Genomic DNA, 17597 nt, shown 5'->3' on the forward strand with positions numbered 1-17597 from the left:
TTAAGACTGGATATAATGAGTCTCCAGCGAAAATAGTGAACTATTATTGCTTAATGGATGTGATGACACTCCAACAATGAACATATGTGAAAAGTTGTTGCCTCAAAATCCGGCAATGTAGAATTTAATACCTTTTTGAAATTATTTAATATATAATTTTCCTATTTGGGCAGCATTACAAGTTAATTTTAAGGCTGACCATAGCCATACCATTCCAAGATATTAAAAATCAGTTCATAGTTGTGTGTCAGGGCTATAATATCATGCTGACCACATTTTGTGTGAATGTGATGAACCCCCTAGGAAGAGTATTTCAAAGTTTGGTACATGAAAAAAAACACTTTAAAACACACAAAATCCAAAATAGCTCACTTCCTGTTGGGAAAAGTTAAGGGATGCAAATGAGAAATGTGTGTGTCTTGAGGAGACCCTTATGCCTACCAGACGTGGTGCATTTACGTGAAAGTATGTGTCCACAATATTAGAAAAAAGCCATAGGGGGCGCTGTGTAGCCACGCCCAGATGAATGTGGATATGGATGTGATTGCACTCCAAAAGTGAATATATTTGCAAAATATCAGCCCGATCAGATGATGTAGAACGGAATTAAACCCACTTCCTGTTTTTGGGTCTAACTTGTGTATTATACGCCTCGCCATTGCCAAACCGTTTGAGATATCAAAAATCCTTTTGTCATTTAGGGTCAGGACTATTCTAAGATCATGCTGACTACATTTGGTGTGAATGTGATGAATACCCTAGCAGGAACAAATACAAACATGATAAAAACCTCACTTCCTGTTGCCAGATGGTGGCGCTATAACATTGACTTCTTCTTGGTATATGGATGTGATTACACTCTAACAGTGAACATATTTGTAAAATATCAGCCAGATCAGACAATGTAGACCATGAATTTATGGCTACTTCCTGTTGGCGCGGCGTGACATGAAAATTGTACGCCTCGCCATGACCATACCGTTTGAGATATCAAAAATATCCTTTGGAATTAGTATCATGACTATCCTGAAACCGCTTTCACCACATTTCGTGTGAATGCAATGAACCCCCTCGGAGGAGTACTTAAAAGTGTAGTACGTGTAAAATGCACAAAATTCAAAATGGCTGACTTCCTGTTCACATATTTGATTGGATGCGAAAGAGAAATGTGTTTGTCCAGAGGAGCCCCACATGCATACCAAATTAGGTGAAGGTTGCTCTAAGTGCCTGTCCACAATAGAAGAAAAAGCATTAGGGGGCGCTGTGGAGTCCCTCGGCCACGCCCAGGTCTGAGCATCTGATACATTCTGACAGCCAACACTTCTCATGTGTGTGCAAAATTCTGTGCATTTTCATCCATGGCAAGCACCTCAAAAATGCAAAATACATTGAAAAAAAAGAGAATAATAATTATAGGGGGCGCTGTCTAGCCACGCCCCGATTGATATGTATATATTCCATATTGTACTCCAACAGTGAACATATTTGTAAAATATCAGCCAGATCGGACGATGTCAAAAAAAAAGTCATTTTTTTGCACGCAATATGTGTACTGTACGACTCGCCATTTCCATACCGTTTGAGATATCAAAAATCCCTTCACAGCTTATGGTCCTGACTATCCTAAGATCATGCTGACCACATTTCGTGTGAATGTGATCAAAGCCCTAGCAGGAAGGCATACAAATATGATAAAGACCTCACTTCCTGTTGCCAGATGGTGGCGCTATAACATTGACCCGTTCTTGGGATATGGATGTGATTATACTCCAACAATAAACATATTTCTAAAATATCAGCCAGATCAGACGATGTAGACCATGAAATTACGGCCACTTCCTGTTGGCGTGGCGTGACATAAAAATTATACGCCTCCCCAGGACCGTCCCGTTTGAGCTATCAAAAATATCCTGGCAATTTAGCATCATGAATATCCTGAGACCATTCTGACCACAGGTGGTGTGAATGTGATGAACCCCCTAGGAGGAGTACTTAAAAGTGCAGTACGTGTAAAACGCACAAAATCCAAAATGGCTGACTTCCTGTTTGTATATTTGATTAGATGCGAATGAGAAATGTGTTTGGACCGAGGAGTGCTATAAGCGTACTAAATTTTGTGAAGGTAGCTCAAAGTGCCTGCCCACAATAGATGACAATGCGATAGGGGGCGCTGTGGAGTCTCTCGGCCACGCCCAGGTCTGAGCATCTAATCGATCCTGAAGGTCCTCATTTCTGATGTGTGTGCAAAATTCCCAGACTTTTTATGCATGGCAAGCACCTCAAAAAGGCCCATTTGCATATAGAAAAAAGAATAATAATAATAATAATAATAATAATAATAATAATCTTTACAATAACAATAGGGTCCTTCGCACCCTACGGTGCTTGGGCCCTAAATATAGCTGCAAGCAGCAATGAACGGGCCCAAGCCCCATGGGGGCAACCGCCTTGGTGGCATAGTTGTGCCAATGACATGTTTCACAACATGTACACACTTTGGAAATAATCACCTTCCTGGACAACGTATAGTGTGCACAGGAATTTCCCTTTGATCAATGAAGATGTTGGCGCTGCTATTGGAATGCATCAATGATATAAGCCTCACTTCCTGTTGCCAGATGGTGGCGCTATATTATTGATCCGTGTATGTTTTTTGAATTTGATTACACTCCAGAAATAAACATATTTGTACATTTTCAGCCACATCGGAAGATGTTCAGCGAAATTAAGGTCAATTCCTGTTTCCAGATGATGCTGCTATAACATTGAGTCGTTTTTGGAATATGGATTTGATTACACTCCAACACTGAGCATCTGTGTAAAGTTGCAGTCACATCAGACATTGGAGAATTTAAGTATGACCACTTCCTGTTTGTCTGGCATGTGTTTTTTATGTGCCTGACCATAGCTATATCATCCCAGTAAATCAAAAATCTGTTTTGTCAGGACCATCCTAGCATCATGCTGACCACATTTACCGTGAATGTCATGAACCCATTGAAAAATAATGCTTAAGAATGCAATATAAGGCTCACTTCCTGTTGCCAGCGGGTGGCGCTTTGCCATTTAGCCTTTATTGGAAAATGGATGAGATTACACTCCAAAAATGAACGTGTGAAGTTTCAGCCACATCAGACAATGTAGAATGAAATAAAAATAACGTCTTGCTTGCACATTGTGATAACATGCTACAGTCCTGTATGGAGAGCAGAGATTAATTAATTTCCATAGTTTTTACACGGGGAGGCACAATTTATGCTTGAAAAGTCATTAGGCCATAAACATGCACTCAAAATGAAAACAATTGGCTTCAAGAAACTATTCAAATTCATTGTGGCTGCAGCGGGGATCGAACGGCTGAATTTGCGTGCCTTAATCCACCGCCCAAACCATTACGCTATACTGCCCGCTTATACACGGGTGCCATCTATTGGCCAAATGTTTCCTTTTATCTTGGTTAAATAATTTCTCTACGAAGTGTCGGATAATATTGCACGAAACGTCTAGTTAACCTGCATCATTCTTTTCCATTTCACTGGTAATTATGCTGCCTGAAACGCATTTGTTCAGCCAAATCTAAAAGAGATGCCAACTCTCTGCCCTCAATACAGTATTTTCATATTAATTTACCATTCCTAGCGAAATTGTATGTTCTCTTAATTCGTGTTTAATGACAAGCCTAATAAACTAACATAGCTGGCGATTTAACTGAAAGTTTTCTATTCATGTAAACCAACGTAGCTGACCTGTTTTTTGACTCACACAGACAGTGGACTGGCTGGCTGCTGTTAGCCCGTGCGTGTCATCTCGCAACGACCTGCATATGATACCTTTGTTGAACAAAACGGTCTCATGTTAACACAGCGTTCGAGCAGAGCCACCTCAGACGCTAAAGTTTCTTTTTGACTTCATGTGTTTATCTTTTAAAAATATGATACTCTCCTGCCAGTTAAAGCCTGTCTTTAAGTCTTTAAATGTGTTTAATATTTATTTTAGTTATTCAATTCATGTAATGAAAATAGATGCAAAGAAACGTCGGGCTGGGTGTTGTCAATACATTTTGTCACGTAGGCTGCAGCTGTAAATCATACATCGTTATGCCTACTGGCTCGCTAGAAAAAAACAAAAACCTATCGTTGAAAAATCACTTGAAGGAAGAAAAAAATGAAAGTACCACTTTCTGCCAATAAATTGAATCGCCGTATCAGAAATGGGGGGAAGTTACAGCGACGCAGTTAGTCTGTGAGTAGAACAGATTGTGTAGACAACTTCACTGTTTCCACAAAGGAACCAAAAATGTGCTTTTTAACAGGACTTGGTCAGTGTAATGATATAAATGCTAGCATTCGATTATGGTCAACGGTACCGAAAATGCCCGTTGCACCAGCCATCATAACAAATGTCCCAATACAGGATCGATTTAAACCTCTATATATTTTTTTTTTCACGTTGACAGTGTAGGCTATTATGTGTATTCCGACGCGAATTACATTTAATTGGGTTACGGCATTCACTTCAATCGAATGAAGTCAAATAGAAACGGCTCGAATTCCTTAATAAGGCTTCTTGGTTTTCAAGCCAACTTTCCGAACAGCTGTTTTGTATTGAGTCCTTAAAATGCTACAATACGGTTTTTTTTAAATCCAAATAACATTGAACGTCAAAGCAATATATGCATTATATGTGTTAATCTTTTAAATATATGATACTTTCCTGCCAGTAAAAGCCTGTTTTTTATTTTAGTTATTCAATCGAGTTAATTAAGATAGATGAGAAAAAACGTTGCTGTGGGCTGGGTGTTTTCAGTACATTTTGTCACGTAGGCTGCCGCTGTTACTCATACATCGTTATGGTTACTGGCTCGCAAAAAGAAACAAAACTTGTCATTGCGAATCACTTGAGAAACAATACCAACTTTTGCCAGTAGATGGCAGTCGCGTATTAGAAATGGGAGAGTCATTTGCGACTTGAGTTGAAGTTTTAAGACTGGATATAATGAGTCTCCAGCGAAAATAGTAAACTATTATTGCTTAATGGATGTGATGACACTCCAACAATGAACATATGTGAAAAGATGTAGCCTCACAATCAGGCAATGTAGAATTTAATACCTTTTTGAAATTATTTAATATATAATTTTCCTATTTGGGCAGCATTACAAGTTAATTTTAAGGCTGACCATAGCCATACCATTCCAAGATATTAAAAATCAGTTCATAGTTGTGTGTCAGGGCTATAATATCATGCTGACCACATTTTGTGTGAATGTGATGAACCCCCTAGGAAGAGTATTTCAAAGTTTGGTACGTGAAAAAACACTTAAAAACACACAAAATCCAAAATAGCTCACTTCCTGTTGGGAAAAGTTAAGGGATGCAAATGAGAAATGTGTGTGTCTTGAGGAGACCCTTATGCCTACCAGACGTGGTGCATTTACGTGAAAGTATATGTCCACAATATTAGAAAAAAGCCATAGGGGGCGCTGTGTAGCCACGCCCAGATGAATGTGGATATGGATGTGATTGCACTCCAAAAGTGAATATATTTGTAAAATATCAGCCCGATCAGATGATGTAGAACGGAATTAAGCCCACTTCCTGTTTTTGGGCGTAACGTGTGTACTATACGCCTCGCCATTGCCAAACCGTTTGAGATATCAAAAACCCTTTCGTCATTTAGGGTCAGGACTATTCTAAGATCATGATGACTACATTTGGTGTGAATGTGATGAATACCTTAGCAGGAACACATACAAACATGATAAAAACCTCACGTCCATTGCCAGATGGTGGCGCTATAACATTGATTTCTTCTTGGTATTTGGATGTGATTACACTCTAACAGTGAACATATTTGTAAAATATCAGCCAGATCAGACAATGTAGACCATGAATTTATGGCAACTTCCTGTTGGCGCGGCGTGACATGAAAATTGTACGCCTCGCCATGACCATACCGTTTGAGATATCAAAAATATCAATTGGAATTAGTATCATGACTATCCTGAGACCAATTTGACCACATTTCGTGTGAATGCAATGAACCCCCTAGGAGGAGTACTTAAAAGTGTAGTACGTGTAAAATGCACAAAATTCAAAATGGCTGACTTCCTGTTTACATATTTGAATCGATGCAAATGAGAAATGTGTTTGGCCAGAGGAGTCCGACATGCATACCAAATTAGGTGAAGGTAGCTCAAAGTGCCTGTCCACAATAGAAGACAAAGCATTAGGGGGCGCTGTGGAGTCCCTTGGCGACGCCCAGGTCTGAGCATCTGATACATCCTGAAAGCCTACACTTCTCATGTGTGTGCAAAATTCTGTGAGTTTCCATCCATGGCAAGCACCTCAAAAATGCAAAATACATTGAAAAAAAAGAGAATAATAATTATAGGGGGCGCTGTCTAGCCACGCCCCGATTGATATGTATATATCTGATATTGTACTGCTACATTGAACATATTTGTAAAATATCAGCCAGATCGGACGATGTCGAAAAAAAAGTCATTTTTTTGCACGCAATATGTGTACTGTACGACTCGCCATTTCCATACCGTTTGAGATATCAAAAATCCCTTCACAACTTAGCGTAAGGACTATCTTAAGATCATGCTGACCGCATTTGGTGTGAATGTGCTGAATGCCCTAGCAGGAATGCATACAAATATGTTAAAGACCTTACTTCCTATTGCCAGATGGTGGCGCTACAACACTGACCTGTTCTTGGGATATGGATGTGATTACACTCCAACAATAAACGTATTTCTAAAATATCAGCCAGATCAGACAATGTAGACCATGAAATTATGGCCACTTCCTGTTGGCATGGCGTGACATAAAAATTGTAATCCTCCCCGTGACTTTCCCGTTTGAGCTATCAAAAATATCCTGGCAATTTAGCATCATGACTATCCTGAGACCATTCTGACCACAGTTGGTGTGAATGCGATGAACCCCCTAGGAGGAGTACTTAAAAGTGTAGTACGTGTAAAACTCAGAAAATCCAAAATGGCTGACTTCCTGTTTGGATATTTGATTAGATCCGAATGAAAAATGCGTTTGGAACGAGGAGCGCTATTTGGCCACCAAATTAGGTGCAGGTAGCTCAAAGTGCCTGCCCACAATAGAAGACAATGCGATAGGGGGCGCTGTGGAGTCCCTCGGCCACGCCCAGGTCTGAGCATCTGAGAGCTCCTGACAGCAACCACTTCTGATGTGTGTGCAAAATGTCAAGACTTTTTACGCATGGCAAGGCCCTCAAAAAAGCCCATTTGCCTGAAGAAAAAGAATAATAATAATAATAATAATAATAAATATAGCTGCAAGCAGCAATGAACGGGCCCAAGCACCTGGGGCGCAACCGCCTTCGTGGCAGAGTTGTGCCAATGACATGTTTCACAATATGTACACACTTTGGAAATAATCACCTTCCTGGGCAACTTATACTGTGGACAGGAATTCCCCTTTGATCAATGAAGATATTGCTGCTGCTATTGGAATGCATCAATGATATAAGCCTCACTTCCTATTGCCAGATGGTGGCACTATAATATTGAGCCGTGTATGGTTTTTGAATTTGATTACACTCCAATAATAAACCTATTTCTTAATTTTCAGCCACATCGGAAGATGTTCAGCGAAATCAAGGTCAATTCCTGTTTCCAGATGGTGGCGCTATAACAATGAGCCATTTTTGAATATGGATTTAATTACACTCCAATAATAAAAATATTTGTACATTTTCAGCCACATCGGAAGATGTCGAGTGAAATTAAGGCCACTTCCTGTTGCCAGATGGTGGCGCTATGCCATTGAGCCTTTATTGGTATATGGATGAGATTACACTCAAATGACACTTACACTTAAATGAACATGTGTGAAGTTTCAGCCACATCAGACAATGTTGAATGAAACAAAAATAACTTCTTGCTTGCACATTGTAATAATATGCTCCAGTCCTGTACGGAGAGCAGAGATGAATTAATTTCAATAGATTTTACAGCGGGAGGCACAATTTACGCTTGAGAAGTCATTCGGTTATAAATATGCACTCAAAATAAAACCATTGGCGTAAAGAAACTATTCAACTTTATTGTGGCCGCACCGGGGATGGAACCGCGGACCTTGCATGTCTTAATCCACTGTCTGAACCATTAAGCTATACTGCCCTCTTATACACGTACGCCATCTATTGGCCAAAAGTTGTATGTTTCCTTTTATCCTGGTTAAATAATTTCTCTCCGAAGTGTCAGATAATATTGCATTAAACGTCGAGTTAGCCAGCATCATTCTTTTCCATTTCACCGGTAATTATGCTGCCTGAAACGCATTTGTTCAGCCAAATCTAAAGGAGATGCCAAGTCTCTGCCCTCAATCCGGTATTTTCATATTAAGTCAAAAATTCCTAGCGAAATTGTATGTTCTCTTAATTCGTGTTTAATGACAAGCAAAATAAACTAACATATCTGGCGATTTAACTGAAAGTTTTCTATTCATGTAAACAAATGTAGCTGACCTGTTTTTTGACTCACACAGACAGTGGACAGGCTGGCTGCTGTTAGCCAATGCGCGTCATCTCGCAACGACCTGCATGCCATACCTTTGTTGAACATAACAGTCTCATGTTAACACAGAGTTCGACCAGAGCCATCTCAAACGTTAACGTTTCTTTTTGAGTTTTGACTCTTTTAAATATATGCTAATCTCCTGCCAGTTAAAGACAGTCATTAAATGTCTTTAATATTTATTTCAGATATTCTATTCATATAATGAAAATAGATGCAAAGAAACGTCGGGCTGGGTGTTGTCAATACATTTTGTCACGTAGGCTGCAGCTGTAAATCATACATCGTTATGCCTACTGGCTTGCTAGAAAAAAAACAAAAACCTATCGTTGAAAAATCACTTGAAGGAAGAAAAATATAAAAGTTCCACTTTCTGCCAATAAATGGAATCCCCGTATCAGAAATGGGGGGAAGTTACAGCGACGCAGTTAGTCTGTGAGTAGAATAGATTGTGTAGACAACTTCACTGTTTCCACAAAGGAACCAAAAATGTGCTTTTTAACAGGACTTGGTCAGTGTAATGATATAAATGCTAGCATTCGATTATGGTCAACGGTACCGAAAATGCCCGTTGCACCAGCCATCATATCATCAAATGTTCCAAAATAGGATCGATTTAAACCTCTATATATTTTTATTTCACGTTGACAGTGTAGGCTATTATGTGTATTCCGACGCGAATTACATTTAATTGGGTTACGGCATTCACTTCAATCGAATGAAGTCAAATAGAAACGGCTCGAATTCCATAATAAGGCTTCTTGGTTTTCAAGCTAACTTTCCGAACAGCTGTTTTGTATTGAGTCCTTAAAATGCTACAACACCAAATAAACCAAATAACATTGAACGTCATTGCAAGATATGCATTATATGTGTTAATCTTTGAAATATATGCTACTTTCCTGCCAGTAAAAGCCTGTCTTTTATTTTAGTTATTCAATCCATATAATTAAGGTAGATGAGAAAAAACGTTGCTGTGGGCTGGGTGTTGTCAGTACATTTTGTCACGTAGGCTGCCGCTGTTACTCATACATCGTTATGGTTACTGGCTCGCAAAAAGAAACAAAACTTTTCATTGAGGAATTACTTGAGAAACAATACCAACTTTTGCCAGTAGATGGCAGTCGCGTATTAGAAATGGGAGAGTCATTTGCGACTTGCCTTGAAGTTTTAAGACTGGATATAATGAGTCTCCAGCGAAAATAGTGAACTATTATTGCTTAATGGATGTGATGACACTCCAACAATGAACATATGTGAAAAGATGTAGCCTCAAAATCAGGCAATGTAGAATTTAATACCTTTTTGAAATTATTTTATATATAATTTTCCTATTTGGGCAGCATTACAAGTTAATTTTAAGGCTGACCATAGCCATACCATTCCAAGATATTAAAAATCAGTTTATAGTTGTGTGTCAGGGCTATAATACCATGCTGACCACATTTTGTGTGAATGTGATGAACCCCCTAGGAAGAGTATTTCAAAGTTTGGTACGTGAAAAAACACTTAAAAACACACAAAATCCAAAATAGCTCACTTCCTGTTGGGAAAAGTGAAGGGATGCAAATGAGAAATGTGTGTGTCTTGAGGAGACCCTTATGCCTACCAGACGTGGTGCATTTACGTGAAAGTATATGTCCACAATATTAGAAAAAAGCCATAGGGGGCGCTGTGTAGCCACGCCCAGATGAATGTGGATATGGATGTGATTGCACTCCAAAAGTGAATATATTTGTAAAATATCAGCCCGATCAGATGATGTAGAACGGAATTAAGCCCACTTCCTGTTTTTGGGCGTAACGTGTGTATTATACGCCTCGCCATTGCCAAACCGTTTGAGATATCAAAAATCCTTTCGTCATTTAGGGTCAGGACTATTCTAAGATCATGATGACTACATTTGGTGTGAATGTGATGAATACCCTAGCAGGAACACATACAAACATGATAAAAACCTCACTTCCGTTGCCAGATGGTGGCGCTATAACATTGATTTCTTCTTGGTATATGGATGTGATTACACTCTAACAGTGAACATATTTGTAAAATATCAGCCAGATCAGACAATGTAGACCATGAATTTATGGCTACTTCCTGTTGGCGCGGCGTGACATGAAAATTGTACGCCTCGCCATGACCATACCGTTTGAGATATCAAAAATATCCTTTGGAATAAGTATCATGACTATCCTGAGACCGCTTTCACCACATTTCGTGTGAATATAATGAACCCCCTAGGAGGAGTACTTAAAAGTGTAGTACGTGTAAAATGCACAAAATTCAAAATGGCTGACTTCCTGTTCACATATTTGATTCGATGCGAATGAGAAATGTGTTTTTCCAGAGGAGGCCCACATGCATACCAAATTAAATGAAGGTCGCTCAAAGTGCCTGTCGACAATAGAAGACAAAGCATTAGGGGGCGCTGTGGAGTCCCTCGGCCACGCCCAGGTCTGAGCATCTGATAGGTCCTGAGAGCCAACACTTCTCATGTGTGTGCAAAATTCCGTGAGTTTTCATGCAAGGCAAGCACCTCAAAAATGCAAAATACATTGAAAAAAAAGAGAATAATAATTATAGGGGGCGCTGTCTAGCCACGCCCCGATTGATATGTATATATTTCATATTGTACTCCAACAGTGAACATATTTATAAAATATCAGCCAGATCGGACGATGTCGAAAAAAAAGTCATTTTTTTGCACGCAATATGTGTACTGTACGACTCGCCATTTCCATACCGTTTGAGATATCAAAAATCCCTTCACAGCTTATGGTCAAAACTATCCTACGATCATGCTGACCACATTTCGTGTGAATGTGATGAATGCCCTAGCAGGAAGGCATACAAATATGATAAAGACCTCACTTCCTGTTGCCAGATGGTGGCGCTATAACAATGACTCGTTCTTGGGATATGGATGTGATTATACTCCAACAATAAACATATTTTTAAAATATCAGCCAGATCAGACAATGTAGACCATGAAATTACGGCCAGTTCCTGTTGGCGCGGCGTGACATAAAAATTCTACGCCTCCCCAGGACCGTGCCGTTTGAGCTATTAAAAATATCCTGGCAATTTAGCATCATGAATATCCGAAGACCATTCTGACCACAGGTGGTGTGAATGTGATGAACCCCCTAGGAGGAGTACTTAAAAGTGCAGTACGTGTAAAACGCACAAAATCCAAAATGGCTGACTTCCTGTTTGTATATTTGATTAGATGCGAATTAGAAATGTGTTTGGTCCGAGGAGTGCTATATGCGTACTAAATTTGGTGAAGGTAGCTCAAAGTGCCTGCCCACAATAGATGACAATGCGATAGGGGGCGCTGTGGAGTCCCTCGGCCACGCCCAGGTCTGAGCATCTAATCGATCCTGAAGGTCCTCATTTCTGATGTGTGTGCAAAATTCCCAGACTTTTTATGCATGGCAAGCACCTCAAAAAGGCCCATTTGCATATAGAAAAAAGAATAATAATAATAATAATAATAATAATAATAATAATAATAATAATAATAATAATCTTTACAATAACAATAGGGTCCTTCGCACCCTACGGTGCTTGGGCCCTAATAATAATCTTTACAATAACAATAGGGTCCTTCGCACCCTACGGTGCTTGGGCCCTAATAATAATAATCTTTACAATAACAATAGGGTCCTTCGCACCCTACGGTGCTTGGGCCCTAATAATCCTTCCAATAACAATAGGGTCCTTCGCACCCTACGGTGCTTGGGCCCTAATAATAATCCTTCCAATAACAATAGGGTCCTTCGCACCCTACGGTGCTTGGGCCCTAAATATAGCTGCAAGCAGCAATGAACGGGCCCAAGCACCATGGGCGCAACCGCCTTGGTGGCATAGTTGTGCCAATGACATGTTTCACAATATGTACACACTTTGGAAATAATCACCTTCCTGGACAACGTATAGTGTGCACAGGAATTCCCTTTTGATCAATGAAGATGTTGGCGCTGCTATTGGAATGCATCAATGATATAAGCCTCACTTCCTATTGCCAGATGGTGGCGCTATAATATTGAGCCGTGTATGGTTTATGGATTTGATTTCACTCCAATAATTAACATATTTGTACATTTTCAGCCAAATTGGAAGACGTCACGTAAAATTTAAGCCACTTCCTGTTGCCAGATGGTGGCGGTATAATATTGAGCCGTGTATGGTTCATGGATTTGATTACACTCCAATAATTAACATATTTGTCCATTTTCAGCCAAATTGGAAGATGTCAAGTAAAATTAAAGCCACTTCCTGTAGTCAGATGGTGGCGCTATGCCATTGAGCCTTTCATATGGATGAGATTACACTCCAAAAATGAACATGTGTGAAGTTTCTGCCACATCAGACAATGTAGAATCAAACAAAAATTACTTCTTGCTTGCACAGTGTAATAATATGCTCCAGTCCTGTATGGAGAGCAGAGATGAATTAATTTCAATAGATTTTACAGCGGGAGGCACAATTTACGCTTGAGAAGTCATTCGGTTATAAATATGCACTCAAAATAAAACCATTGGCTTAAAGAAACTATTCAACTTTATTGTGGCCGCACCAGCGATGGAGCCGCGGACCTTGCATGTCTTAATCCACTGTCTGAACCATTAAGCTATACTGCCCTCTTATACACGTACGCCATCTATTGGCCAAAAGTTGTATGTTTCCTTTTATCCTGGTTAAATAATTTATCTCCGAAGTGTCGGATAATATTGCATTAAACGTCGAGTTAGCCAGCATCATTCTTTTCCATTTCACCGGTAATTATGCTGCCTGAAATGCATTTGTTCAGCCAAATCTAAAGGAGATGCCAAGTCTCTGCCCTCAATCCGGTATTTTCATATTAAGTAAAAAATTCCTAGCGAAATTGTATGTTCTCTTAATTCGTGTTTAATGACAAGCAAAATAAACTAACATAGCTGGCGATTGAACTGAAAGTTTTCTATTCATGTAAACAAACGTAGCTGACCTGTTTTTTGACTCACACAGACAGTGGACAGGCTGGCTGCTGTTAGCCAATGCGCGTCATCTCATCTCACAACGACCTGCATGCCATACCTTTGTTGAACATAACGGTCTCATGTTAACACAGAGTTCGACCACAGCCATCTCAAACGTTAACGTTTCTTTTTGACTTTTGACTCTTTTAAATATATGATACTCTCCTGCCAGTTAAAGACAGTCATTAAATGTCTTTAATATTTATTTCAGATATTCTATTCAAAAATCAAAATAGATTCAAAGAAACGTCGGGCTGGGTGTTGTCAATACATTTTGTCACGTAGGCTGCAGCTGTAAATCATACATCGTTATGCCTACTGGCTCGCTAGAAAAAAAACAAAAACCTATCGTTGAAAAATCAGTTGAAGGAAGAAAAATATAAAAGTTCCACTTTCTGCCAATAAATGGAATCCCCGTATCAGAAATGGGGGGAAGTTACAGCGACGCAGTTAGTCTGTGACTAGAATAGATTGTGTAGACAACTTCACTGTTTCCACAAAGGTGATGTGCTTTTTAACAGGACTTGGTCAGTGTAATGATATAAATGCTAGCATTCGATTATGGTCAACGGTACCGAAAATGCCCGTTGCACCAGCCATCATAACAAATGTCCCAATATAGGATCGATTTAAAACTCTATATATTTTTATTTCACGTTGACAGTGTAGGCTATTATGTGTATTCCGACGCGAATTACATTTAATTGGGTTACGGCATTCACTTCAATCGAATGAAGTCAAATAGAAACGGCTCGAATTCCTTAATAACGCTTCTTGGTTTTCGAGCTAACTTTCCGAACAGCTGTTTTGTATTGAGTCCTTAAAATGCTACAACACGGTTTTTTTTAAACCAAATAACATTGAACGTCATTGCAAGATATATGCAATACCAACTTTTGCCAGTAGATGGCAGTCGCGTATTAGAAATGGGAGAGTCATTTGCGACTTGCGTTGAAGTTTTAAGACTGGATATAATGAGTCTCTAGCGAAAATAGTGAACTATTATTGCTTAATGGATGTGATGACACTCCAACAATGAACATATGTGAAAAGTTGTAGCCTCAAAATCAGGCAATGTAGAATTTAATACCTTTTTGAAATTATTTAATACATAATTGTATTAAAACATGAACTGTTTGGGCAGCATTACAAGTTAATTTTAAGGCTGACCAGAGCCATACCATTCCAAGATATTAAAAATCAGTTCATAGTTGTGTGTCAGGGCTATAATATCATGCTGACCACATTTTGTGTGAATGTGATGAACCCCCTAGGAAGAGTATTTCAAAGTTTGGTACGTGAAAAAACACTTAAAAACACACAAAATCCAAAATAGCTCACTTCCTGTTGGGAAAAGTTAAGGGATGCAAATGAGAAATGCGTGTGTCTTGAGGAGACCCTTATGGCTACCAGACGTGGTGCATTTACGTGAAAGTATATGTCCACAATATTAGAAAAAAGCCATAGGGGGCGCTGTGTAGCCACGCCCAGATGAATGTGGATATGGATGTGATTGCACTCCAAAAGTGAATATATTTGTAAAATATCAGCCTGATCAGATGATGTAGAACGGAATTAAGCCTACTTCCTGTTTTTGGGCGTAACGTGTGTATTATACGCCTCGCCATTGCCAAACCGTTTGTGATGAATGCCCTAGCAGGAAGGCATACAAATATGATAAAGACCTCACTTCCTGTTGCCAGATGGTGGCGCTATAACATTGACCCGTTCTTGGGATATGGATGTGATTATACTCCAACAATAAACGTATTTCTAAAATATCAGCCAGATCAGACAATGTAGACCATGAAATTACGGCCACTTCCTGTTGGCGCCGCGTGACATAAAAGTTCCTCAGCGACGCCCAGGTCTGAGCATCTGAGCTATCCTGACAGCCACCACTTCTGATGTGTGTGCAAAATTCTGTGAGTGTTCATCCATGGCAAGCACCTCAAAAATGCACAAAACATTGAAAAAAAAAGAATAATAATAATAATAATAATAATCCTTCCAATAACAATAGGGTCCTTCGCACCCTACGGTGCTTGGGCCCTAATAATAATAATAATAATAATAATAATAATCCTTCCAATAACAATAGGGTCCTTCGCACCCTACGGTGCTTGGGCCCTAATAATAATAATAATCCTTCCAATAACAATAGGGTCCTTCGCACCCTACGGTGCTTGGGCCCTAATAATAATAAATATAGCTGCAAGCAGCAATGAACGGGCCCAAGCACCATGGGCGCAACCGCCTTGGTGGCATAGTTGTGCCAATGACTTGTTTCACAATATGTACATACTTTGGAAATAATCACCTTCCTGGACAACGTATAGTGTGCACGGGAATTCCCCTTTGATCAATGAATATGTTGGTGCTGCTTTTGGAACGCATCAATGATATAAGCCTCACTTCCTATTGCCAGATGGTGGCGATATAATATTGAGCCGTGTATGGTTTATGGATTTGATTACACTCCAATAATGAACATATTTGTACATTTTCAGACAAATTGGAAAATGTTCAGCGAGATTAAGGTCAATTCCTGTTTCCAGATGGTGGCGCTATAACATTGAGTCGTTTTTGGAATATGGATGTGATTACAGTCCAACAACGAACATATCTGTGTCATATCAGGCATATCAGATGATCTAAACTGAAATTACGACCACTTCCTTTTGTCGCGGCGAGACCTAAAATTGTGCGCCTCGCCCTTGCCATACCGTTTGAGATATCAAAAATCCTTTCGTCATTTAGGGTCAGGACTATTCTAAGATCATGATGACTACATTTGGTGTGAATGTGATGAATACCCTAGCAGGAACGCATACAAACATGATAAAAACCTCACTTCCGTTGCCAGATGGTGGCGCTATAACATTGATTTCTTCTTGGTATTTGGATGTGATTACACTCTAACAGTGAACATATTTGTAAAATATCAGCCAGATCAGACAATGTAGACCATGAATTTATGGCTACTTCCTGTTGGCGCGGCGTGACATGAAAATTGTACGCCTCGCCATGACCATACCGTTTGAGATATCAAAAATATCCTTTCGAATTAGTATCATGACTATCCTGAGACCAATTTGACCACATTTCGTGTGAATGCAATGAACCCCCTAGGAGGAGTACTTAAAAGTGTAGTACGTGTAAAATGCACAAAATTCAAAATGGCTGACTTCCTGTTCACATATTTGATTCGATGCGAATGAGAAATGTGTTTGTCCAGAGGAGGCCCACATGCACACCAAATTAGGTGAAGGTAGCTCAAAGTGCCTGTCCACAATAGAAGACAAAGCATTAGGGGGCGCTGTGGAGTCCCTCGGCCACGCCCAGGTCTGAGCATCTGATACATCCTGAGAGCCAACACTTCTCATCTGTGTGCAAAATTCCATGAGTTTCCATCCATGGCAAGCACCTCAAAAATGCAAAATACATTGAAAAAAAGAGAATAATAATTATAGGGGGCGCTGTCTAGCCACGCCCCGATTGATATGTATATATTTAATATTGTACTCCAACAGTGAACATATTTGTAAAATATCAGCCAGATCGGACGATGTCGAAAAAAAAGTCATTTTTTTGCACGCAATATGTGTACTGTACGACTCGCCATTTCCATACCGTTTGAGATATCAAAAATCCCTTCACAGCTTATGGTCATGACTATCCTAAGATCATGCGGACCACATTTCGTGTGAATGTGATGAATGCCCTAGCAGGAAGGCATACAAATATGATAAAGACCTCACTTCCTGTTGCCAGATGGTGGCGCTATAACATTGACCCGTTCTTGGGATATGGATGTGATTATACTCCAACACTAAACGTATTTCTAAAATATCAGCCAGATCAGAAGATGTAGACCATGAAATTACGGCCACTTCCTGTTGGCGTGGCGTGACATAAAAATTCTACGCCTCCCCAGGACCGTCCCGTTTGAGCTATCAAAAATATCCTGGCAATTTAGCATCATGAATATCCTGAGACCATTCTGACCA

Source organism: Conger conger, chromosome 1, assembly GCF_963514075.1.
Source record: "Conger conger chromosome 1, fConCon1.1, whole genome shotgun sequence".
Taxonomy (NCBI): domain Eukaryota; kingdom Metazoa; phylum Chordata; class Actinopteri; order Anguilliformes; family Congridae; genus Conger; species Conger conger.